The 27,862-nt window shown below is 42.2% G+C and overlaps 1 long non-coding RNA gene across 1 annotated transcript in view; it reads right to left on the bottom strand.

Annotated features, from left to right (window-relative positions):
* Positions 1-27,862, bottom strand: part of LOC128838753 (uncharacterized) — a 59,986-nt gene that overhangs the window by 26,323 nt on the left and 5,801 nt on the right. Inside the window, exon 2 of the long non-coding RNA XR_008445260.1 lies at positions 15,747-15,868. This is a non-coding gene — a long non-coding RNA (uncharacterized LOC128838753). The remainder of the gene's footprint in view (positions 1-15,746; positions 15,869-27,862) is intronic.

The following is a 27,862-nucleotide window of genomic DNA, read 5'->3' as shown; positions in this document are numbered from 1 at the left end:
TTTTTTAAATGAGGGCCTGATTTATATCCAATTTTAAAGCAGTGCTAATGGATTTGCTTGAGGTTACTTAGTGAATGAGTGGTTGGAATGAGATTTCCATCAAGGATTCTCCTGACTACACTTCCACATTTTTAACAAGTTTTTTTAACTGTGTGGAACATCAAACTTCTTTATGAAAAGTTCTATAAATTCTCCATTTCACTTTCAGAAACCCATGTATGGTAGTAAGACACAGAAGGCCTCCAAGGATTAGCACATAAAGCACTGGGAGGTAGACTTTTGTCTTGTTTGTACCATTCTTCTGACTGATCTAACAAGCTTTTAGAGCTGATCTATATGTATGCATTGAAAGAACTGTGTCACTCAGTAGACTTGCCATGAAATGCCTTGGAGGGATTCAAATACCAGTGCATATATGTGTATGATGCATCCTAGCCCACTACTTTTGAAAGGCAGCAGAGGAAAGAGACTAGAAATGTCTCAGAAGCAAGAGGAAAAAATGTGTAAAGGTTAAACTCGGTGCTAAAATCACTGACATTTGAACAGCATAGATGTAAAAGAAACATGAAAGCATAAGACATTAACTATGGGTATTGTACTGGAAATGTTATCATTTTAATGACTAATGTTGATTCACAGCATGCCTTTTTTTTCTTAAGTAACAATGCTTTTTCTTGGTGGGTATATTTATAGACAGTATATATCTAGAAACAGATAATGTACGATACATACACATCCACCCTTATGGCATGTAAAATAAATGAATGTCATGAGACCATTAATATTAGGGGGTCAGAATTAATGTGCTGCATGCAATATGTCCAAACATTATTTTTGTCCTGTGAATTATGTGCATCGTCGGCACCTAGAATATGATTGACCCTATGTAAATATCATAGATAGACTAATTGATTGTTAAAATACTTTCTACCTTATGTACACATATGGCCATTTCTCCGGTTTTCTTTCAGACTGACTGAGCATGAAATGTTTTTAAAGGAAATCAAATCAAAGAGGTTTGCAAAAGATGTGATGAGGACCTTTATGTTTGAATTTGAAAGTGATATTTGGATATGGGAATAGATTGATTTTAAAAATAGCCTAAAATCCAAGAGAATTAAGGGAAAAGGCTAATAGTGCATTGTGAAGCTTCAGCCAATACATTTCTAAATTTCATAAAATGCATTTGGACTCCCCTGTGTTAAATATTGTCCATGAGTTGCAGAAAAAAATACAACTTCCCAATACCCCATAAAATATATAGACATATACAATAAAGCTAACACTGGAGTGTTGGGAGCATCAGATTTCACTGTTTAAATCAATGACTGATGAGACTCAGTGGGTGTGTGTAGTTGTGCATTTGGCCAGTACTGAGTAGGAAAGATCAAAAAGGAAGTAAAATAAGTTCCGTTAATTTTATCTCAATCCCCAATAAACCTTTTGAAAGATCATAGAAATAATTGCCACCGTTGAGTTAACTTGGCATTATCAATGGCATTAGTAATTGGCGGGATACTTGCTAGCAACACAGATTCAAATCCCTCCTGGAACCCACTACTCCTGTGAGATACCCAACAGCATCAATAAAATGCCCTGACCACCCCTCTTATACATCCACGTGCATACACACAGGTCTGTATAACTTTTTGTAAAGACGTAAGTAAGCACCTTTTCCTGGTCTCCCAATATGTTTCTGTCTAGTCTTTAGCTTTCAGACTGTACTACATGGGGCATGTGTCCATTTGTGCTTTTTTACTGAGCTGAGCACTCTGTAAATACTTAACAAATAATTAAAACATAATTAAAACTGGGCATGCACATCTGCATGTTCCAAATCTTCCAAAAATTTGGCCACAATTATGTATTTGGAAATGCTGTTTGTGACCTTGTTTCCTTTCTTGGAGTATCATTTTTAGCCACAAAGATTGATGTCTGAAATGTATGATTTATTTTCAAAAACGAACTGCTGCATATACTTAAGGGTAATATGTACGGGCAATATTTAAGGAATAATGTATTTATATTGAAAGTATGCTTTATGGACGTGGAATAGAAATTAGTCACCAGGAGGTGATGCATCTTGGCGATGACCCATTTCAGCAAGAGGGAGCTGTAACCCCTCCCTAGTCAACTGACAAAATAATGCACGGTTCTAGTGTCTACCCTTCACAACATCCCAGAACAATCAGAGACCACAACAAACAATCAAAGGTAGAGAAGAAACCTCTACAACAAGGCTGGGGTTCACCCTGCCTGTGAATAGAAACAAAAGACTGTTTTCAATATAACAGATGACATTCAGTGGATGACAGATGGACTGTGCCTGCAATGGTAGTCCGAACATCTGTGGCATGACCATGAGAAAAGAAGTACTTGGAAAAAACAGATGAACGGGTTACCCTATGGCTGTTCTAGTCCCAACCTTGTACAATCTATACATCAATGACCTGCTACCAACCCGGTCACGGAAGATCATCTTTGCAGATGACATCTACTGTGGGCTACAGGCTCTAACTTTCTCTGAGCTGGAGACCCTGAGTGGTGATGATGCAAAGCTGGCCGACTACTGCAAGACATGGCACCTTCAGCCTAGCACCAACAAGACAATCTCTAGCACAATCCACCTCCACCATGCCAATGCTAAAAGGGAACTAAACATCATAATGAATGGCCAGAGGCTGAAACATGAAGCATACCCAGTTTACTTAGGTGTGACCCTTGACCAAACACTGACATACAAAAGCCAGTTAGCAGCAAAGGTCAAAGCATGCAACAACCATCTTAGCAAACTGGCAGGTTCTTCATGGGGAGTCGATGCTCCAACCCTAAGGACCACATCCCTTGCTATCTCATACTCAATAGCAGAGTACTGTGTGCCAGTATAGCGTGGGTTGGTACACACCAAACTTGTTAATGTGCAACTCAACTCAACAATGCACATCATCACAGGAACTATCTAACCGATTCATCTTCCATGGCTTCCAGTTCTGAGTCACACTTCTCTGCCTTTCATCGGGGGGGGGGGGGGAGATTGCAGCTGGCAAGTTGCTTGAGAAGGCACGTGCCATCCCAAGCTTGCCCTTGTTCACCTACTTGTTTAGCCCACTAGCTACACATCTTTCATCCACTATGGTCAAGGCTGCCACACCAGATGTGACAGCGAAGTCCCAGTGGCAGGAAGACTGGTGCTTAAAATCAACAACACATCAGTTCCTTGTCACAGACCCTACAGTTTGCCCGCCCGGCTTTGACCTGCCATATCGTCAGTGGGCCCTCATTAACCAATTCCAGACTGGGCAAGGCTTTGTGCAGTCAGCCAGCACCATTGGGGTCTTTGAGATAATCCAAACTGCAGCTGTGGCACAGATCAAACAATGATGCACATTGTTGAGGAGTGGCCTCAAATCAGAGTGGGCTCTGAGAGCTCCATTTAGCCACTAAGAACGCTATTGCTTGGCTTGGCGAATATGCAAACGCTAAATAAATAAATAATGAGAGTGTAGGGAAAGGCACTCTAGATCCATTCACTGGTGAAAACTGCTGGTGGTGGGGGGTGAAAGGGTAGTTTTTGATGCAGGTTTGGATCCTGGTTCTTGAGAAACCATCCAACACTCAACAAACTAAACTTTGGCGGGTCAGGGGGAGAAATCTACTTGATTAGACAGAAAATGTAACTGACGGCTTCCCCCCGGGGTGACATTTGGAACTGGGGTACCACTGAGCCCTTCAGGAGTTTCCAGATATGTTGTAGGGAGAGTGAGATCCCCTCATGATGTCATTGTCCCCTTTATATATTTTCTTCCCAGTTGCTGGAAAGCTCTTTTGCCAAGGCTGGCTCCAAGTTTTTTGCCGCCCCTTCCCCGCCCCATTCCAACTCCTTCCCCAAATCCCCAGCCCCGCCTCCTCCCCCAGGCTTGTCTGGGAGGGAGGGGGGAGAAGCGGAGCAGTGGCGGGCTTGGGGGAGGAGGCAGAAGTGAGCTGGGTGGGGGGGAGCGGTTCCTCTGCCTCCCCAGGGTTACTTCCTGTGGCCCTCCCCGTGCCCCCCCACCACCGCAGCTCACCTCCGCTCAGGGCTGGCTCCCGGCTTTTTGCGCCCCAAGCAACAACAACAACAAAAAAAAGCTGGAGTGCCGCCCCTTGGAAAGTGCTGCCCCAAACACGTGCTTGGAGTGCTGGTGCCTAGAGCCGGCCCTGTCTTTTGCTGTGACCTGGGTCAAACAGTTACCATTGTGCAGTGCTATACAAGAGAGGTTTCTATTGTACACAATTCCTGGGGTACTCCTTGTGCTTGTGTGCATTTCCTCAATAAGCCATTAACATTGTTTGGCCTTTTTACTATTGTAGCTGAAAGGCTGCTTGTGGGTGTTTTCAACCTCACATGTTTCAGTAACACATACATAGCCAAACTTCAGAACTTCACATACGATGGTAGCACATACAATCCAACGAGATATTAATGTCTAGCAGATCACTTTTGGAGTGATACCGCACAAGGCATACTTTATACAAAACATATCCTAATTACATGACAGTGGTGAATATTGGGGAGCCAGGGTGTCACAGTAACTATTGATAAGTATAGACCCAGATTCACGGTTTATGATTTTGGTATGCATTGTAACCATTTATTTCCATCACTCTCTCCTTTTTCTAGTTAAATCTTTATTCTCTCTTATTTTACTTCCATGTAATTGTAAGTGCTCACAAGTACTGTGTGGCTTACAGGACTGATGGTTTAAGATAAAACTGGTAAACTGGGGTACACAGGTGCAGAGGATATGGAATTGCTCTAAGTATCCAGGGTCGGGCTGGATATCATAGGGGTATGATTCAAAGGGACTCGGGGACTGTGGTGCATCTGTTACTAACCTGAAATGGGAAGGAAGGGCTGGCATAAGCCCTCAGGAGAGTGCTTGAGTGGCTGAAAGGCTGGCAGTGCCAGGGAGATGACACCCAACTACCGCAAGAAAGCCTCCCTCTTGCTAGAGGCAGGCGATAACAAGGTGACCCAGAGTCCTGGGTACCCTGAGAACTGTCACACCGCCTCTTTCTGAATTCATCAGGTAAGTATTTCCATCCTAACATCTGACACATTTGGGTTCCGAAACAGTTTCAAATATCATGCTGTTCATTAGCTGGAATTCAATTTCCGGCGCCTCTTCACTACTGTTTTGTTTCGGTGCATAGTGTGTGCATATTCATTAGAAACAACAATAATAAAGTTTTGCTACAAAAGAAGGGTGTGTAAATAAAAGCTGCCTGGGGCAGAGCTGTGTTTTGGACAGTTATATAACTATGTACACTGTTCTTCAGTTAAACCATATAAAAAAAGTAGATTTACCATAGCAACTGAAGCAAGTCTGTGTTACATTTTAAATCCCTGAGATACTCGGATCCTTACTAAGAAAACACACAGGAATAAAATGTGAACTTGTGTGCCTTCCCCATGTTTGAAGGGAAGACCTTGTTTCTTATTTCCATGCCAGTATTTAATGCTCCTTTTGTTATCAGAGCTGTTTTGTTCTCTGTGCATTGTTACACTTGCACTCGTCCTTTGCCTGAGATGCAAGAGGCAGCTGAAATGTGTTCTGTTCTGAGACATTGTGGTGCTGCTGTGAGACTGCAGCAAATGGTGGCTATTAAGCTATTGTGATTTTTTTTTTTCTTTTAATGGAGTGCTTGGATAAATTCCACATGTGAACATACAGGCAAACATACAGGCATCTATAGGCAAAACAATTCTGTCACTCCATGCCTATTTTACATAAAACTATACATTGTGCTTGCCTGAATCCTAGTCACAAAAAGGTATGTAATTGTCTGAGGGATTTTATTTTTCTTCCCCGTTTTCTCATTAGTTCTCTCTGGATTAGAGGATACAACATGTCTATACATAAAAGATTCATAACAAAATTATTTTTAAAAGTCCACATCAATGTATGTATTTGTATCAGTAGGGGAAGACAAGAGAGGTGTTGGTTGATCCATTAGTGCCTTACGCATTTCTGTCCTTTAAGGGTAGTAAATTGGGATTTTATTCCACTTTTTGATGGGAACCATTTTCCTCTGTCCGATCTGTCCCTGCTCTTGGTGGAGTAATTACAAATCCTCTTATCAAGACAATCTGGAGAATAAACTAGCTTTTCTCCCCACACTATTTTTGCTACCTTTTGTCTGAATCTCTTCTGGAGAATGGGGCTCTCACAGTAACATGCCCAGCTCTTAAGCCAGGATCGATAGCATGTAATAAATATTTTGCATCTCTTTTCTGGAGACTCAGAGCCCTTGACAAAATTTAAAGGAGTCTTACAACAACCCTAGGAAGGATGGAAGTGTGTAATCTGAGGTATAGAGAGTTTGTGCCTGCCAAACGTCACACAGTGACTAGTTGACAGAGCAGCGTATAGGCTCACTGCTGTTTGAGGTGTTAACCTGATTCTGGCATGGTACTCCAGGTCTTGATGCATAAGCATCTTTTACAAAACGTGTCCCTGTGACCCTTATGGAAACTCTACCCCTCACCCATATCTTTATCAGATGTTCTTAATTCATTGCCAAGGCTGCCTCAGTACAACTCACGTTATGTTCTAGGATTTGAAGTGATGTCTGCTCTGCACAAAACTTCAGCCTATTGATGGCAACGGGGGTTGCATATTCTTATCTGAGGATAGAACTTGGCTTTTGGCTAGAACCTCACCATGCTTGATTAGCATGGGGGCATGACACTGTTACTAGAACACATCAAAAATTTTCGGATGGAATGTTTATTCATAAGAAAATGCTGTTTTGTCTAAATCAAAACTCTATGCTGTAATGTGTTGATTTGATACATTTTTGTTTAAAAACATTTTAAATGAAGCATTGCAACAAGATCTGCTTTGGCCTTATCCAAATAGAACATTTCAGTTTCTTTCATATTGAAATGACTTTTTGTTTTGAAACTTATTATATATTATATAAAAAGTTACAAATGTAATTCTGATTTCTATTAAAATGAAATGTTTTGATTGACCAAAATTTAATTTTATGGGAAATGTCAAAAAAAGTTTTCATTTTGATTTGGAAAGAAAATAAATTTTGAAATCTCAGAATTTCCTGCAGAACAAAAATTCTCAGTTCTAACTAGCTCTTATTGTTACCTATCAGATGTCTTCTCCAGTGGCATAACTCAGAAATCTATCCAGTGTTGCTCCCATTAATCACTTCCACAGTAGCATCTCCAGCTTTTGTTAAAGTTAAGCAAAACCAACAAATGAAATATGAATTTTCAGTAGCTTACATACAGCTGGAATTAAAAAACAATTACTACTTTCCTTCCTTTTTTCATCTTGGAATTCATCCTGCAGTGGCAATTTGAAATTTAACATTCTTCAAGGAGAACATTATCATTTGAAAACCTTATTAAGAGAAATATCTGTGCTAAAAACTGGAGCTATCTTTTTGTAAGGAGACCTCAGTCATTTACATTTCAGTTCAGCTTCCCATCTTCTGCTAAATAACTCTGACATATTCTTCAGATGCAAATTATTTTCTGAAAGTTACCCAAATTAGATATTTGCCTAAAAGAGTTTTAATGTGACAACTCGGGCATCCTTTTCTATCCCCTCATTGCACCTTTTCAGGAAATGCAGACTGTAGATTTAATGGGATTTCAGTATTGAAAATAATGACTTCTGCCAGTTAGTAGAGACAGGTGAACCTCAAAAGAGAGAAGCACCCCAAAATCTGAAACTGACACCCTAAGAGTTTTTTTTCCCCCATGGTGCTCTCAGATACTTTGGTGATGAGCACTATTGTAAAAACCTAGGAAGATAGCACCTCAAAAGTACCTAATCAGGGTAGGCATCTAATTCTCATTAACTTCAATGGGCGTTAGATCCCTAACCTGCTTAGTGTAAATTCCACTAGGTACCTCTCTGCATCTTTAGATGGCTAAATACCTATGTAAATCGGGCCCTTATTTATTATTATTATTATTTAATATCTATATTGCAGGAGTGTTCAGAATGACCAGTCAGGATCCTGGCCTCCTTGTGGCATGCACTGTGCACCTGCAGGTGCACGTGCAGAGGCTCTGTCTCGAAAATTTTGCAGTCTATGAACGTTTGAACTAAGCTCTAGGACTTGCATCATTTGGAATAGAAGTCTTGGGAGAATAGACTTCCTTGTAAAATTTCAAGTTCCTCTCGATTCTGATTGGTCAGCAAAAGCCTTTCTTGTGACACATCAGCACTTCCAGTGCTGACCAGACCCCCAAATTGGGTAAAGATGTAAAATAATGGGGGTAACTGGAAGAGAGGAATTTAACCACATTTTTTTGAAGTGTCTGCATTCAGTTTGGGGCAAAGGATTTGTGTGATGGGGAGGTGGTTCTTAGTTGGTCTGAACTGTTTTTTCACTCCATACCAGTTAAAGGGTCTATTTTGAAAATGGGCAAGGGGAAAAAGGCACAAAGCAGACACAATTTAATACCATATTTTTGTGTGTTGTGATATGCACACTGAAAATCATGTACTGTCAGTCTAGGTGACTAACTTTAGATTAAGAAAAGTAACAAAGAGAGAGAGCAAGTATAAAATAGCTGAGTGAGGAAGTAGAGTATGTCACTTTGTAAGCTCTTGTACTGCCTCATAGCCCTGTCCCTCCCCACCCCAACACATGTGTAGACAGATTTTAAATTTAAGGTGCAGAACACAGAAAACAGTATCCTAGTTACTGTGGTGGGGTGCATAGACTCTACATGGACGAGAAAGGTGTCAGAGAGACCATGGTGGCAGGACTAGCTCCACCACTCCAGCCCTGTCAATCTTGCATGATAAGGAGGAGGCCTATAAAAGGGAGCAAACTGCAGTGTGTGGGGGAGGAGCAGGAGCGCCCTAAAAAGCAGAATGAGGAGCCAGGACACCTTCCCTGCGACCCTGAGGAGAGTACAGTGGGCTGCCAGGGGAAAATGGACAGGCATGTAAGGTCTGAGGTCTTCTTCTGCAGTAAAAACAGCAGCCATGAGCTAAGTTGCAGAGAGTCACATCCTCACGTTCCATGTAAATTGCATCAAAACAATGTAATATCGGGCTGTTAAAAAGGCACTCCTGTCCTAATGGTAGCCACCAACACCAGATAAAGTTTTCTTTAACCATCTTAAGATCTGTTTCTTTGTTTGATAGCATTCTGTCTGACAAGAAACCACTGAACAGTTGTGACTGTGAAATCTATACTTCCATTGTTTTGCCTTTATGGTCTCTGCTCCTCTACTGTTTATCTGTATGGTCTCTGTCTGGTTCTTTAATTATTTGTGTGTTGTATAACTAATTTTGCAAGATTTAAATCAACTAAGGTAATCAGGTATAATTGTTTAAATAATTGATTCATAATGTGCTAGGAATGATTACAGAATTGTTTTGTAACGGGCTAGAATTGGAGAAAAATACTGTTTTATAGTACTTTAGTTTAAAATGATTGGTTAAGGTATAGCTACATAGGACCCAAGTTTTAACTATATAAATTGGGGTCCAAAAGGAAGTTCTTTGGAACCTAACTCCAGGACACAGCCCAAAATCAGAGCTGTCAGACCTCAAAACCCTGCCGACCATACTGTGCAGAAGCTGGAGCCCTGGATGATCTAATCTTGATTAGCCCTCAAGAAAAGTTCATCTCCCTTATTGGGAGTGGTGAGCATTGTATGCTTAGCATGCGTATTCTATTTTGGTAACTGTTAATGAATAGAGGTTAAGGAGATAACTGTGTAAGGCTCTTTCACTGGTAAAAGGGCCCAGAGACCTGCAGAGCCCTGAGTCCACTGGGAATGGATGTTAGCCCAGAACCCACAGAGGGGAAAAGTTGGGTCCCTTACTACCTCAGTAGTTAAAAGAGAGGGTGGGGGGGTGACAGCCCTAAATTGTGCGGGTAACAAAGCGGAGCCTGACTCCAAGGGCCAGCTAGAGCAATTTCCACAAAACTCACTACGTTGGTGCTGGATCTCTGGCAGCACTGTAGACTTGCAACCCCCTGGGGCTACAGGGAGGGATTATGCCCAAATGCATCAGCGTTAATTTTGACCCCCCCTCTAGAGAGGCTTAAGAAGGCCCACAAATGGCAGAGCATCCCCTTGGCAAATAGTAAGGAAGTGGGGCCTGTGTTGGAACCACCCAGTGGGGACAACTGGGTGTGGTCAGGTTCTCCCACCCTTGGAGGGGGGAACTATTGAAGATTCTGTCACAGTTACTCCCATAGCAGTTTGGGTGAGTGCTTGAATATCGGTTTAATATTGTACAGTATTGCTTAATCTCTGCAACTATACTGAGCAGCAGACTTAGAATGAAAAGTTTCTGCAACCTAAACTTAGTGCCAGTTAAGAGACATGAGGCAACATCTTCAAAGGCATCTGCATGACCTAGGAGCCTAAGTCCCATTTTCAAAAGTGACTTTGGGGCTTAGGAACTCAAGTGCCACTAAGTATGCAGAATGCACTAGATACCAACACAGAATCCCGTGGCTCTAGTCTAGTCAGGAGTTAAATTTGCTTTGAGTTGGTGGGGGTCCTTCTAAGATAGGTTGCTCGGGAGTGGCCACTTAACAGGAGCTCAAAGCCAGTACAGTAACTAATTCATGTATAAATGCACATACTGCATACAAAATTTAAAAATGCACACACCCATAATATTTGTTTACATATGAACTTCCTTGGAAGATGTATAGGAACATAGAATTGGTGTGTTTTGAGTATGCCAGAAATCAGACTTATTTTAGATTAGTTTTGTATTCACCATGTAGTTTCATTAAAAAAGTGGTGAGGAAGTCTGTATTTCATGACCCGACCAGGCTGCATGCAATCCATGGGTTATATGTTGTTGTTCTCCCAGTTCATTAGAGCTGGCTGGAAAACTGAATTTCTCATCCATGGAAAATTTTGATTTATTTTTTTTTTTTGGCAAAAATAAACAAACTATCTTTCTGAATTGGGATAAAATGTAGGAAAAAAATAGATTTTTTTCATAGAAGAGAAAATTCCATTTGGGGAGAATAGAAACTGAATTTTTGGGTGTTCTCCTGGGTGCCCAACTCCCTGGGCAGCTGCCTCCCAGAGGCTACTTGACTTCATAGGGACCTGGCTACTTGGGGAGTCAGGAAGACCCAGGAGGCATCTGCCTGGGGAGTCAGGGAACCAGCTCAACAAACAGCTGTCTCCCCTTGCTGCCTGAATCCACGGGGAACAGGGAGCTGCCCAAGGAGCTGGGCAGCCCAGGGTATCAGCTTCCCAAAGAGTCAGGAAGCTGGGCAAGCCCAGGCTGGCCAACCTGCCTGACTGGTTTCCGTCAAAAGTTTTGACAAAATTGACACATTCCCATAGAGTGTTTTGATTCTGTCAAATCAGCATTTCCTGACAGAAAAGTGTTCCACTGTAAAAGCTTCAGCCAGTTCTGCACTTAGGTGGTTTTGATAAACAATTACTATCATTAACTACTTTTGTGATCATCTGCGTCTTGTACTAATTCTTAGGTGCCTCATAGGTACACTGTTGTGGTACACTTCGAGGTTGTGCGAGAGGACAGCAGCTTGTTCTCTGCTGGCAAAGGAAGAACCCCAAAGTGCAGAGCTAGGGTTTGATTTAGATAAATATTCTCATGACCATGATGACCTCTTGCATCTGCAAACTTAGGCTGAAAAGCTAGTAAGAAAAAGCTTTCTTGTGACATTTCCAGCTGGGCCTACACAAATGGGTGGAGGACAGGATCCTGAACATTGCAGAACCTTATAAAGATTGAGTTCTGTTCTGGAAATAGATGTTGATTTTGGGATAGGGAAGGGTGGCTTTTTTCCCTAGAGAAAGATCAGGCCAAGACACAGGATATAAGATCCCCTGAACTTTCATAAAGTTTTAATCGAGATGTGAACTTTGCAGTTAGGGAAGCCCTATAACTTTTTCCATGTGAACATCCGCTATACGTCATCTCCACTTTTTGTGTTGCAGTTTACCTAAAATCTTTGTAATGATTTCAGAAGATCCCAAGGCCCCCCATTTATGGTATGTTAGCTTATTTGACACAACTGACTAATTGGTGTGACTTTCCTAGATTAGCCCATTGGAGTTTTACATAGTTTGCTGTTGTAATGAAGTTAAGCCAAAGTTCTTCATCAGGAAAGCATGGGATGAATTTTTGAGGTTCAGACATGTACCATATGCTACAACACAGATTACAGCAAAGCAATAGTGTTTTAATTCATTTTGCTTTACTTCCATTCATGGATTGGAAGGCTGAACATGTTTCAGCTTTAAATGCTTTAGAGGTAGACAGGTTGGATTTTCATTACTTCTAAAAATGTAGTTTGTTTCTTTCTTTTACTGGAATGAGAGGCTTTAAAACCTATGTGCTGTAAAGCTGGCAGACTCCTAAAAGTTCTCTACCAGTTCACCCAGCTCAGTGAAAGAGCAGATATCTTCAAGCTTGTTTAACTTTTGTTCCTAGGCTCATAATTAAAGATACTCAAATGCTTCTGCTTTCAAACAGGTCACATCTGATTTAATCTAAAACATTCCCTTTGTCTCTTCTTAACCTGGCCTTGTCCTCCCCCCCACCCCCACACACACTCTGCCATTATGAAAGCTGAAAACAAAATAGTGATTATTAATCATTCATGACTTAAAAATCCATAGGCGTCTACATCTAGATTTCTAATCCTGGTAACAGAAAATATTATTTCCATCACTCTCATTCAAGACTATTTCCTTCTTATCTTTAAAAATATTGTAATAGTAATAGCCTTTATGATATGGGTGTCCCTCTGTATTAGACTTAATAGGTTTGTGGTATGCACTCTTCAAGTTAGGTCATCCATCTTTAGATACTGACTTGGCCCCTATTATGTGAGCACATCATTCTTTAGTGTATTTATCCTCACAAGAGGTAGGGAGTTCTATTATTCCCATTCTACAGATGGAGAACCAAGGCACAGAAATACTAAAGGCCAAATTTTTAAAGGTATTAGATGCCTAAAGAAGCAAATAGGCACTTAGTGGGATTTTCAGGTCTGTTCAGGGACCCAACTCCCATTTAAATTGATTGATTTCAGTGGGAGTTAGGCATGCTTATCTGCATCTACAGGTACCTAAATACCTCTGTAAATGTGGTCCTAATTGATTTGCTCATGGTCACACAGGAAGTGTGCGGCAGAGCAGGGGCTTGAACCCAGAGCTCCCAAGTCCGATGCTAGCATCCTATTCACTTCCTCTCTGAGAGTCTGTTCCAGTAACAATAAGTTTATTTTGATTATTAGGTGTCATCTGCTAGGACAGTGACCTTTGCCAAGTCTTTTCCCTCATTCTTGTGCCCTAAGGCTATCAGCAACAAATAATAGTAATAATAACAAATTAGATGTAATGACACAGTCATAGGCTGCTTTCATTGGTGTGTTAACTGGACCTGTCAACTTTTCCCTTTGCAACTGTTTGTTTTTAATCTGACTATATATCACTGGTATCTAACACTTGCAAAAACAACAACAACAACAACAAAATATATATCTTTCCATATTTAATGTTCCTATTATCCCATCTAAAAACTATCCTATTCATTAGAAATCATTCAAGCCCTTGCTCATGCAATCCCCTCGTCTTCTCACTGTCCACATAAAAAATACTCCTACTCATATCACACAAAGACATCTGCACAACTTTAAATTTCTACTCAACCTCTTTTTCCTTAACTTGAAACGTTAAACCAAAGTACTGAAATTTGCTGCAAGGAAAGTAATGATGCTCAAAAAGGAATTCAGTGCAACAGGAAAGAACCATTTTAATTAGCTGACATAATTGCATTGTTTAGGTTTCTTTTAAAAATCAATGAAGTGGCTGAAAATGATTTTACTAATGTCTTCATGCCCTTAAAGCCCTCACTAGGCAGCCTTCACTCTCCCACCCTTTTGAAATTATTATAAAGACAATCATTAATGGGAAGGGGTTAAACATAACCCTTCTCCAGCGGAGTAAGAGGTAGGAGGGCTGCATGCTATGGGTGTGCCTTCAGTGGTGACAAAAACAGGTTTCAAAGCTGGTCACAAAGCAAAATCCTCTCCCTGTCTCTTATCTTCTTGTATTTCTTATTCTTTCTGAGCTTGAGTAGGCCAGGAAGATATGCCACAAGCGCACTTCTCTCCTCCCCCAATCTTCCACTCCCTCGCTCTTCAGTACAGAACACCACTGATCTCTTCACCAGTTTAGTAGAAGTATTTTGTGCCTGCTTGTGCTCAGTCAGGCACAAATACTCAAACCAAAACAAAAAACTTCCCAACCCAAGCCATTTCCCATGGGTCCTTCTGCCCCTATATCTCCTGACAATGTAGCACACACATTATGATATCTAATGGTTTTTAGGCATATATAATTCATGCTTGTCATTGACTACAATGATTATTTTAGATACGTAAAATCTAATAAACATTCTGAGAAGGTACAGTTTAAAATAACCAAAAAACTGGGCCCAATCCTCCCATAGTGGTAATGCAGTAACCCAAAATCCAACCACTTATAAGCATTGTGATGGGACATGCCTCTATCCCACTGATAGAAAGGTTAATGAGCATACCTGTACATAGGCAGTGCCAATAAGGTGCATCTACACAACATGCTCTACCTGTAGATGGGGAGCTTTAAAAAGCTGAAGCTTCCTACAGGGATGGGGAGTTTGCCCAGGAAGAGAGGCTGCCAATGCGCTCCAGTAGCAAGGGGAGCCCAGCCTTGGGTAGTAGCTGGTCTTTCTTCTCTCTCTGCTCCTTGTTTGGCTGCACACTGACACTGCAAGCTTGATATGGGTAAAGGGCCTGGAAGGCTGCTCTCACCTGTGGTGGGAATGCCTCCAGGGTCTAGAGGTAATTGGATCAAAAAGGATCCTGGGAGTGAGCTGGACTTCTGCCTGGAACTGTGAGATTGCCCAGGACTGGGAGGCTCCTGTAGGAGACCCAAGGGCAGCTCCATCCCGTGTGGAAATTGACTGCCCCTCATTGACTAGTGGTTTATACTAACCTGAACCACTCTCCACTCACCACCAATGATACCCGAGCCTATTAATCTTACAGGACTGGAGATGACTCAACACCTCTGAATGGATTGTTGGTACAGCTGTGGAAATGGCAGAAGTCTTTAATACGACTGACCAGAAAGGTTGATATCTATGCTCTATACAATACAATTGTAGATGTTGAAAACTAAAGAGAAAAGAGGAAACTTGCCAATTATTCATAGGAAAGGGATTCTTCTTTTTATTGAGAAGAGAAGTAGCATCTATCTCTTCTGGCTGCGGTTAGTGACAGAATGTGAGAGGCACTGCCTACTACTACTGCTAATGTTGCTATCCATTCCACCATGCCCCACATATGCCTTCTCTTGCCAAGCTTGTAACAACAACAGAAACTGATTGGCTTTTGCGCTTGCTCTGAAAATCAATAATAGGTTTCCTTGTTGCTGAACACATTGCAACGATACTGCTCTTCTCTTTTGCCCCTCCTCTCACTTCTCTGTCTTCTCCTGGGTGGCTGAGAGCGTAGGCCCTGATTCTGCAGATATTATACATGTGCTTAACATTACATACACGAGTAGTTCCATTGAAAGGCTATCTTACGCTACATGGACATAGAAGACAGAAAGATGAAGACTGACCAATGCACACGTCTTTCCTGTAATAGGATTTTTTAAAATACATCATGAATTCAATCCTGCAGCCCTTACTCAGGCAAAATACCCATTAACTTACTTCAGTGAATGAAGAATGGATTAAGCTTCAATGATCAGGTCTTCAGAACCAAGCAGAAAACTCCACGGTCCCTGAGACTTCACCCTGTGGGAAAACTTCTGCTCAAGACCTTCCTTGATGTCCTGTCCCAAACAAACAATACAGAAAAAGGTACTCAATATTTTTTTTCTTTTCAGGTCCAGACCAAACACCAAAAGATCTCCATTCCTATTTCCAAATGTACAGAATACCCATTGCCATAGCAGCTAAATCGCAGCTTTTGGCAGTAAAACTTATTTTCTTGAGTCATGCACCTCAGTTCTTTCTTTCCAAGCTCTTCATTGCTGTGTCTGAATATTGCTGATCACATGTCAGTCAGTGAAAATGTAAATGGAACTTACCCTTTGACTTTCAATTCCTTCCCATCTTCTTATGCAAAATTTTTTTGTTTTTATTAAGTGCAAAACAGCATCACTGGCTTTAATAAAAAAAAAAAAATTCCAACCCGCACCTTCCCCCACGCCCCTTTGGCGTCAGTTGGGAGGTGTGTGGGGGGGAAGCTGTGCTAGTGGAATTTCAGGCTTTTAACTTAAAAAGCCAAAATGCAAACATTTCTGTTAATATGTGAAATGGGCTACATAGTGGTAGCAGCAATCAATAAAAATATTCCTTCCGAGAAACCACTAACAGACAATTTGGAGGATCAAGAGGTAAACAGTAAGAAATAGCCAATCTATTGTATGAAAAAACGTGCCAGTTCTGTAATGAAGAATCTCATTGCTAAGGAGATTCACTCTAGGAGGCTTAATGTGTGTATTCTTAGGAAGATGAAATCAAGAGAGGAACTCAAGAAGCAGCAAATCAAATGATACCTTCTGTAAAACGTGTACTTTGTTCCTTGGTTGTTGGGGATGCAGAGACATGAAACTTTTTTTTTTTTTTTTTAAAGAAAAGGGACCCTGGCAGCTCTGGTCAACACTGCTGACCGGGCCGTTAAAAGTCCAGTTAGCGGGCTGGCAGGCTCCCTACCCGACTCTGTGCAGCTCCCTGGAAGGGGCAACATGTCCCTCAGCTCCTAGGAGGAGAGACAACTGGGGGCTCCATGCATTCCCCCACCCGAGCGCCGTCTCTTCAGCTCCCATTGGCCAGGAACTGCGGCCAATGGGAGATGTGTAGGCAGTGCCTGCAGGTGGAGGCAGAATGCACAGCTGCCTGGCTGCACCTCTGCCTAGGAGCCAAGGGACATGTCACCACTTCCGGGGAGCCCCTGGAAGTGAAGTGCCACCTGGAGCCCTCACCCCTACCCTCCCACACCCCAACTCCTTGCTCCAGCCCTGAGCCCCCTCTCACACCCAAACTCCCTCCCAGAGCCCATGCTCCACACCCCCTTCTGCACCCCTGCCCTAGCCCTGAGCCCCCTCCCGCACCCAAACTCCCTCCGGGAGCCTGCACCCCTGCCCAGCCCAGAGCCCCCTACTACACCTGAAGCCTCTCATTTCTGGCCCCACCCTGGAGCCTTCACCTCCAGCTGGCGCCCTCCCCCCCCCCTGCACTGCAACCCCCTGCCCCAGCCTCGTGAAAGTGAGAGAGTGAGGGTGGGGGAGAGCAAGTGATGGAGGGGGGATGGAATGAGCGGGGTATGAGGCCTCAGAGAAGGGATGAGACAAGGGTGTTCAGTTTTGTGCAATTAGAAAGTTTGCAACCCTACAAATGCTTATTATGCAAAAGTGAGAGAGAAGTCCACCTTAATGGTAAAGTTGGTTTCTGGTTGATACATATCTCTCATCTTAGAGTTTGAAACAGGCATTTTACCTTTTGGATCTCAGTATTAGTTAAATGTCACCAGTCAACTTCTTCAGGATCGATAACACTTATGGAACAATTACAATTTCTGCTGTGCTTGGCAGGCCAGATAGTTGATTAGTCCATCAGATATGAATTGCTTCTGATTTTGTCTATACAGTTGCAACAGGAAAACACATAGAAAATGGCCTCTTTCCAGGCTTGGATTACTTCTGCTTCATCAATTGGAATCTGTATTCCAAATGTGTACCTCGAACTTTTATCAGGCTATATCTTGGAAGTGATCTTCTAAAACTTCTACACTTTCTAGTGTTCATAGTTTTCTTTGGTTGACTGTCATCAGGAAAGAGCTATGAAAGCAAGTAATGAATGAGAAGAGTGGAGGATGGTCTAGGCTTTATTATTTTACTAGTAATTATTATTTGTAGTATAGTAGTACCTAGCAGCCCCAGCTAGGTCAGGCATCCATTGGATTAGGTGCTGTATTGACGTATAGCAATAGTAAAAGACTGTCCTGCCCCAAAGAGCTTACTGTGTTATCTCTGAATTTACCTCCAAATTTCATTCCATCAGAAGGAATAATGGAATAACTGGACTTCAAATGTGGTTGAAATGAATTTGTCCCAGTAACACTGTTTCTGCATAGACACAGTTGGCAGGAATCAGATATTACAGTAAGGAAGCTTACCCAATAGAGGTTAATTAAGCAGAAAGGAAGCAAAATACTCTCCCTAAAATTTTAATATATGAGGATTTCCAGGGTTTCCACTTTCTGCTCATGAATGCAGTGTCATGTCATACTCAGAATCCCAACTGGTCTGAATGGTGTGCAAGGCTTTTTACTAGAAGCAAGAAGACTCCTGAAAGCTTTTGAGGAGTAACTAAAACAGGCTCATGCCTTGTGTACTGTATTTAACCAGCTAATTAGTTAACATTCATTTTCAAGTATGCTGTTCACAGTCAAGTTAAGGTAATGTGCAACACCCATTATGCTGCCCTGATTCTGACTATTTTGGTTTATTGCTACTACTCTGAGGCATGAATAACGCATATTTAAAACCCTGAGAGGTGTTGCAAGTATTAAGCAAGCATCCATTCCCAGCTTTGTCTGACTCTTGAGTTCTCTGCAATTTAAATCTCTCCACTGTAGTGAGCATATCCAGTTAAACAGCCAACTGTACTCTGATGTTATTATCTAGGAAAATGTCTTCCCTTGGCTTTCTCTCTTCTCTCCCTTCTTCACCCTTATCAAAAATACCGCCCCCTCCATTTTTTTAAAGGAATTGTTGCTCAGATACTTGCAGGCTATTTGCTTCCATTTAATTTTAATAATAAATTAATTGGATTTTAGTAGAAACCGTATATCATGATTTATTTTATATTATTTATTTGTATTTATGTAGCATTTTGTTAAGTCTCCGTAGTTACAGGTAGCTACTAAGCTAGTCTAGTGAGTCATTTTCCTTACACTGACTCCCACTGATATAATTCCCTTGGTACATATCCACTTATTTAAGCACACAGGCAATATCGCGAGAAATCATATCTCATTATTTCCCTTTGCTCAGATATGTGAATATTTCAAAGATGGAGCTGAGTCAAAAGAAAAAACTAGCCCCTGGTGGGGTCAGTTGGCCAGGACAGCTGCAGGCAAGCACACAGGTGAAAGTGAGTTTTAATCATGCAGTTTGATGCAAAACTCTTATAAACTAGGCTTGGTTCAGAATGCAAACAGAAACGTGATGAAGAAAATGTCCGCATTAGTGCATTCACACCTACACAATCCCTTGAGCATGATTTGCCTATGTGATCAGAAATGGAGCATTGAAATCATGGTAACCTCTCAACTCTAGTGGAGGAGGCAGAAGCCATACTTGACTTAATATTTAGAGGCAGCTAAACTAAATAGACATTATTAGTAGTTGGCATTTGGCTGATAACTTATTCATCGTGGACATTTGAGGACCTCACATTTCCCCCCTCAGCATTTAGAAGGCATGTAACTGGATCAAGTAGAATTTTATTTCTGGAATGTTCAAATGTGGGTTGTAGTGGCATTTTGTTGTTAAGAAATCAAACGCCAGCAATGTACAAAGTGTAAAGGAATGCATGTAAATGCTGGAGATCAAAGAGTTAGTCTTCTATGGGGATTATCTAATGTCACTACTTTCTTCCCCACTTATCTTTACAGCATCATCCTCAATATAGTGGAATTTCTTTTTATATTCGTTGATATACTAGAATGCACTTGCATTTCCTCCAAGTCTGTGGAGTTGTCTGCCATTATGGATTCCTAAAGAACCCAGAGGGACAGCTTCAGGTAAACCATGGTGTTTTTTCAGTAGACTAAAATGCATAAAAACTTTGAGATAAATGAAATTCCAGTTGCAGAACTGAAAAAAGAAAATCCTGACCTCACATGCTTCCTCTTCTAAATAGCATTGTGTTGCTTCATTCTGGCTTTTCCCTTAAGGTAAAACCACATCTAGTTTGGTAAAATGCTCAGCTTTATGGCTTTTCAGACCAACAGATAAAGCCACAATCTCTTGGTATATGATTATTGGAAAGATTTATTCTGCAGGTTATATTGATCTATGTAGTAATTTACAATCTATTTTTTAAAAAATCTCATAGTTTAAAAAAAACTGCTAAAATTGCATTAAAATATTTATTGCACGTACTTTGCCAATATTTGAGAAAAGTTTCAGTGATTTGGTCACTCAACTGTGTTTGCTGGTAAGCAGTAGCAGGGCAGGTGGATTAATTCCTTGCTATCTGCAGGTCATTGGGTGACCAGCATTCTGAGGCGCTGTCCTAAAATCTCCTGCAGGTAGTTTGGCATGTCTCTACTAATCATTGTGCCTGAACAACCTTGCTCTCACATGGCTCACACACCCACACGCTGTCACAGCCTCAATTTTTAAATAAAAAGAAGCTGACAGCAATAAGGAATTTAAAAAAAAATGTCTATTAGAAGAAGGAATTGTGTGCAACTGTCTTGGAAGGAACTGAGTTTGCTTGGAGAGAGCAGTGGAGAGGATTCAATCTCCCTTTCTTTCTTAAATACATGACTTGCTGCTGCTAAACAATGAACTTGGATTAGACTGGTATTTCTCCTTATAGCCCTTTCCTATTGTCAGATCTTTTTCTGGGGAAACGATGGGGAACAGGAGAAAGCCTTCTGCCTCATTTCATGTGTTATTATTTTATTGGGTGGAGGTCAGAGGCTTTCCTTGCCTGGGAGAAAATAATCCTCATCAAGGAAACAAACACTATATAGCTGATGGGTGAACCTCAGAGTCAGCCTGGATAGCTATAGACTGGTCTGGATGTTTGTGAGAAGAATGAGCTTCTTCCACTTTTGTTGTTGAGAGCTTCTCCCTCTGCTCTGGTGCCAGGTTTGTGCAGCCCTCTGCCCCCATCTGCAGGAATCATTATTAGGGAGGCTCTACAGCCCAACTTCCTCTTGGCAGCAACCTTCTCCACAGTGGAAGTGCCACTCAGCTTACTACTGGAGAAGTCTTCATGGCCTTGTTATCATCCTCCACTCCAGGACTCTTTCAGGGGGAAGTTCTGAACCTTCCACTCCAATGACATTTTTCTTAGGGTGTTGTGACATTATTGATATAATCTGGGACCACATAGAACATGGTTGCAACCAAAGTCCTGTAGTGGCACCAAATCTTGTATAAAGGGGGTCAAATGAGGTATCTAAAACAAGGTTATGGTTTGCTGGTTATGATTATGCTGTCTATATGTGTGTATCAATTTTGTAGTTGAAGTTATGAATATTAGCTCTATACTGTCTGTATTTCAAACTTATGCTATGCTTCTGGGAAACATCCCAAACAAGTTGGTGTTAGCTCTGCCTAGCCTGCTTGATGGCCCATTAAGGACCATCAGCTATACAATTGACCCATTGAGAGAAGGCAAATACGCCTTGCAATTCAGCAAAGTATGCAGGGACTGGCCCATGTGACTCCAGACTCCATTTTGCTGTTGTTTTCCACAGTAAGGACAAAGAGGTGTTCTTACACCTGGAAAGGACTATAAAAGGCTGATGCCTCTCCTTCATCTGGTCTTCAATCCTGCTTCATACCTCTGGAGGAACTTTGCTATAAACTGAAGCTCTGAACAAAGGACTGATGACCCATCACAGCTGGGGATAGGCTGACCAGATCACAGAAATGAAATATAGGGACGCGGGGGAGGCCAGAACAAAAAAAAAAAAAACTGTTTCGCAGGGGCCGGGGAAATTAGCAGGCCCTGGCCGCACCACGGCAGCACTGTGGCCCTCCCTGGGCACATGCGGTGCACCCCGCTGCTGGTGCACAGCCGAGCGGGAGAGGCGCGGGGCTCCGGACCCCAGCAGTGATGGGGGAGAGTGGCTTGGGGCTTTATATAGCGTGAGCGGGCTATATAAAGTTTATCGGCTCGGGGGGGACCCCAGCCAGCTCCTCGCTCCTGTAGGGGGGTAGCGTCCCCGCCCTGCTTCAGCATGTTCTGCTGGCCGCCTCAGGCCAGATAAGGAGCCGAGTTTCCCGCTCCCCCCTCGTCCTCGCTCCTCAGCTGAGCGGCATTCCTCCTCCCTCCCAGGCTTGCAGCTGTAATGGCAGCGCAAGCCTGGAGGGAGGGGGTGGTGGCGCGGCTTCCAGTTCCTGGAGCTGCTGGTGAGTACGAGGAGCTCCGGCACCGGGTGGGCAAGGGGGGCTGGCAAGGGGGCTGCTCCCCCAGGAGGGGGGTGAGGGGGTGACTCGGCTTCTTAGCTGAGGAGCCAAGATGATGGGGGAAAGGGGGGACTCAGCTCCTTACCTGGCCTGCGGCGGCCAGTGGAACATGCTGAAGCGGGGCGCGGGGCAGGGACGCTACCTCCCTAGGGGCGAGGAGCCGGCCAGGGTCCCTCACGAGCCGATAAACTTTACATGGCCCGCTCATGCGGCCCCGAGCTGCTCTCCCCTGCCACTGCTGGGGTCCGGAGCCCTGGAGCCCCCCCCGTCTCCCTCCTGGGGGAGCAGTCCCCTTGCCAGCCCCCCTTGCCCACCCAGTGCCGGAGTTCGCACTCACCAGCAGCTCCAGGAACTGGGAGGGAGAAGGAATGTCGCGTGCTTGGGGAAGAGGTGGGAGCAGGGCGGGGATTTGGGGAGGGATCCAATAGGGGAAGGAGGGGGCGGAGTCGGGGCGGGGGTGGCAAGAGTCCCTCTGGGAGGGCAAAACTGCTTGTTTGTCCAGTGTCCCGACATGGGTCGTGACGTGGGACAAACAAATATCGGGACAGTCCCGATAAAATCGGGATTTCTGGTCACCCTAGCTGGGGATGTATTCCAGAGACTTGATTTTGAACCTGCAGTGATGAAATAAACTGCTACAAGCCTGAACCAAGAACTTTGCCATTACTGTATGTAATTGATTCCATTTAACGAATTCTAGCTCTCATCTCTATCTTTTTCCTTTTATGAATAGACCTTTAGATTTTAGATTCTAAAGGATTGGCAACAGCGTGATTTGTGGATAAAATCTGATTTGTATATTGACCTGGGTCTGGGGCTTGATCCTTTGGGATCAGGAGAACCTTTTTTCTTTTTAATACGGTATTGGTTTTCATAACCATTTGTCCCCATAATGAGTGGTACTGGTGGTGATACTGGGAAACTGGAGTGTCTAAGGGAATTGCTTGTGTGACTTGTGGTTAGCCAGTGGGGTGAGACCAAAGTCCTTTGTCTGGCTGGTTTGGTTTGCTTTAGAGGTGGAAAAACCCCAGCCTAGGGTTGTAACTGCCCTGTTGGAGCAATTTGTCCTCAATTGGCACTCTCAGTTGGGTCCCGCCAGAACCGCATCGTTACAGGTGTGACATGTCCATGGTCATGCCATTGCCTCCCCCATTTCCTGGAAGCTTTGTTTTTTGGAAAAGGTTGTATACTGTTCATAATCCTCCCCCAGCACTGTTCTTAAGGCAGAGGATTCAGAATTGTTCATGCCTGACTCCCCCATAACCTTCTTCCAGTAAATGTGCTTTCTGTGGCAAATTCTGCATTGCTGCCAAGTGCTTCCTTTCCACCAATGTATTGGCGGGGAAGCTGAAAGCACTAATTCTTACCTGTGTAAGATGTAGACAAATTCTGCCCCCAGTTGCATGCACATGACTTACTAGCATAAGAACATAAGAGCAGCCATACTGGGTCAGACCAAAGGTCCTTCTAGCTCAGTATCCTGTCTTCTGACAGTGGCCAATGCCAGGTGCTTCAGTCATCAAGTGACCCGTCCGGTGTCGCTCATTCCCAGCTTCTGGGAAACACGGAATTCTAGCAATTATACATGAAGTTATTGAAAGTGCTTCATGAAATTCCATTGGCTTCAGCCAAAATGTATGAGGGTTTCTTATACAATAGATTTCCTCTGAGATCAAAACTGTGTACAACTACCTTCATTACTAAATAAAAAACACTTTAAAATACAGTATAAAGGACAGGTATATCAGTTCAAAATGTAGGGGCTAAATTAGTGGCTCTTAAAGTTTTTCAGATAATGGACCATTTCTTAGGATAGAGAATCTGTTTTGGACACGCACACCTTCCCACCCCTCATCCTTTAGCACCTAAGGTTTAGCTCATATTAAGACACTGTTACAGAAACTCAATGAAAATAAACTCGCTTTAATCCTAGGGGTGCAGCTGTCTGTTTGCATCCTCTCATTTTGTGTCTTTGCTGCTTATTTTACTTACCTGGGTGTAGTACTTCACACTTTTTCGTGCTGAATCTCCTCTTGTTGTCTGCAGCCCCACCTTGTTGTTTTATAGTTTTAGATCTGTCCTACGTTATCTGTGTACAATTATTGAGTCAACCACAAATTTGAAATGTGGTTAACTGTACAGCAAAGGCCCAGTGAAGGGAGTCCTTGAAGGGTGCAGAATGATGCTTGCTTTTTTTTTCCACACCAACCAAACATCTGGAAACGGTAAAAGGATCCTGACCGGTGTAACTGCTTGAAGGTGACAGACACTTCAGCACTGAAGAAGACCTGAAGAGCTCTTCGTAGCTCAGAAGCTCCTCTCTTTCACCAACATAGGTTGGTCCAGTAAAAGATATTAACTTCACCTACCTTGTCTCTCTAACTTCAACACTGTGACAGAAGCAGCTCCTCAGACCACCAGTGCTCCATGCACCACAGTTTGAGAACCACTGGTCTAACTTAAATGAACTATAGCCAGAAAATTCAAACTTAAAGTGAATGCTTTTTATTCTTAGCATACCTTTTTGGCCTGGATTTTACAGGCATCAGTGAAAACCGATAAATATCTACACATCTGGTATAATACCAGGTGTCAACAGGACCAGTTAGGCATGAAGGCTTCCTCTTGTTTCTGAAAATCCTAAGTGTTGATGGGCATTAAGCCATTCATTGTCCTGAAACGTGTTTGGTATTTAATAGATATACTGCATTTTACTGTTTTGACTCTGCCAGTATGTCAACCTTCCCTTTGATATTCCAGGAATGATGCTCATTTGTGGCTACTTGCTGAGGCCAAGGAGGAAGGATGAATATCTTTCTTTGGGAAGATGCGGTGATCAACACCATCACCTGTACTCACTTCCTTCTTCGTGTTTTGGCTTCTTCCCTGGTGTGTGCGTTCCACAGCCTGATGGTAACCCAAATGAGACTAATAGGGGATTTTAGATTCCACAGACAATAGTAATCTTAATCAAAACAAGATTTATCAAAACCAGAGAGAAAATGGAATTAAAACAAAAGAAACAGTTGACTATATACACTTATCAGTTAAACCAGATGAGGCATTTTCACTTTAGTTATAGGGGGGCGCGGGGGGGGGGAGAGAGAGAAAAGTGAATCACTTACATCCCTCGTGAGCCAATTCCTTCTCTCTGAGTACTCTGGTCCAGCTGTCAGCATCTTTCCTGTCCAGAGACCAACAACTCCTTTTTTCAATTAGGAAAGCTCTCTTATCAAGTCCACCCCGATCTAGGGCTACTACCCCTTACTTTCCAAAATACTCTTTTTTTTTTTTTTTTTTTTTTCTCCCTTCAGTTATCTATGGTTTGGACTCACTGTTTTCTTTAGGACATGGACCATTGAGGATATCAAGATCCTTTAGTGATGATTAATAGCAATCCTTCAAAGGCTTTAGGGCCTAGCCCACATATCCTCTTTCAGAGACTTCTTTGGCTATCTGTATCAATTTTAGGTAAGGCCTCTTGTTAAAACCCTCTGAACAATGTTTGTACAAAATAGGCAGGTCCCAGTCCCTCCATCACAGATGCATACTATGAAATATAGATAATGAATATTTAGCACTAGGGATTTTTCATTGCAAATTACCTTTTCTTAAATCTATTGCTCACAAGAATGTATCAATAATGGCCAAAATAAAAAGACTCCTAGGAACCAATCCTGGAACCAGTTATTCCTGCGTAGAACTTCAGTTGTTGCTCATTGACTTCAGTTGTTGTGCTGCTGCTCAGACGACTTGCTTCTATTACATTTTCAGCAGGGTCACAACTATAGTTTATTCATGTATCATATACCAAAGAGGAAGACAATGGACTGAGACACGTGAGATCTGAATTCAACTGTGAGCTCCACCTTAGACTCGCTGTGTGATGCTAGGATCTTACTCTCTCTGTGCCTTAGTTCCCCATCCTCTAAAATAAGATACTAATAGTCCTTATCTCCCAACCTTTGCATCTTGTCTGTTTAGACTGTAAGCTCTTCTGTGCCAGGACACACTTTCATTGTGTGTTTGTATTGTGCCTAGCCCAATGAAGTTCTAATGTCAGGTGGGGCTTCTATATAATATGCTTGGCTTAGCAGTTGGCATATGTGCATGTGAATGTAAAATTAACTTAACCCCTTATCTCCATGTTTCATCTACATAACAATTCATGTGTCTATGAGAAACAAAGTTCTCTAAATTAGGCCAAACTTTCCTGCAGCCTCTCCTAAAATAACATTGCTTTTTTATGTCTCTATCTTCTAGTGTGGAAGAATCGTCTGATTATTTGCAAAAGTGCCTCACATGTATGTATTTAACTGATACTTGTGGAAAAAGTAAAAAACAAAACAAAAAACGTCTGCCTTTTCCCAGCTGTCATAGTTCTGTAAACCTCTTGGGCATCATATCAAAAATACTAACATTTAATATATTGAATCATTTGGTATACCATATTTGAAACCTTGTTGGTAAATATCTCCTCTCTAATTAATTAGTGATATAGTATATGGGCCAGCCAAAGTCATAATTTTCTAGTGGCTGCTATTCTATTAAAATGCATTTCTGAAGTTGTCAGAGAAAGAGGGCTCCTGCTAACAGTAATGAGCTGTTCTGCCCATATTGTACTCGACTGTCTGTCTTTCCATGTTGCAGAAATGTTGTCAAACTACAGAATTACTTTTGGTTTACTATACAGAAAGTAGGTGTGGAAAGTTATGCAACTTTATTTAGTACAGTATCCTTCATACAAGTTACATTCCAGAAAGCCTGACACATGAAATAGCACTATGTTTGGTTGGTTTAAATATGGTTAGTAATTAAGAAGTTTTGCTGTAACTCATTATCAGCAATATTTTGTCTGTTACAGATAGAGATGAATTAATGTCTTGGTGATACGAGTTTGACAGTAAAGATGTTTATTTGTGTCTTGAAATACAACCCTTGCTACATCTTCACTCTCCCCGTTTCCTTCCCCCCACCTCCCTCCCCCTCCTATTTCCCAGATACCAATCAAATTACCCATAGGTTTTGTACTTTGAATTTAGGAAAATATCTCTCTTCCATCTCCTTCCCCCAACCCCTCTCCTTCCAAAAAGCTGAAAAATTATGACTACCCTTGAGAGGTGCACTAAGGTGTTTTCATTAGAAGGAAAATTAAAGTAGTAAAAGGGAAATTCTTTAACAGCTCAGATGTGTCTCATCTCACTTCAATAAAGCATGTCATAGTCAGATTAGATGAGTAACAGTGCACCCATTTCTCTGAAAATGTAAACACCTACATGTTTTTTGTATTTGATAGTGGTAGGGTCTGGCAATATAATTCATACAGTTCCTGGAACTGCCTCTCTCTATATGTGTGCCTAATATTGCCATCCATTTTATTATTTGTATTTCAGGAGTATTTAGAGGCTCTAACAGCGCTTAGGCTATGTTGTGTTAAGAACTGTTTGTAACGCTGCCACCCTGGTCGGGTTGTCTGCATTAGGGAGAAAATCTGGCATCTTTGCATCTTAATACATAAGCCTCTACTGCCTGAGCTAAAAGAGACAGTTCTCTTAGCCCAGGCTCATCAATGTTTAGTTGCCTAGCCACCACTAGAGAGGGACAGAG

Source organism: Malaclemys terrapin, chromosome 5 (genome assembly GCF_027887155.1).
Source record: "Malaclemys terrapin pileata isolate rMalTer1 chromosome 5, rMalTer1.hap1, whole genome shotgun sequence".
NCBI lineage: Eukaryota > Metazoa > Chordata > Testudines > Emydidae > Malaclemys > Malaclemys terrapin.
Note: the sequence above shows the minus strand (reverse complement) of the source record. Positions and strands in the feature narration are given on the sequence as shown.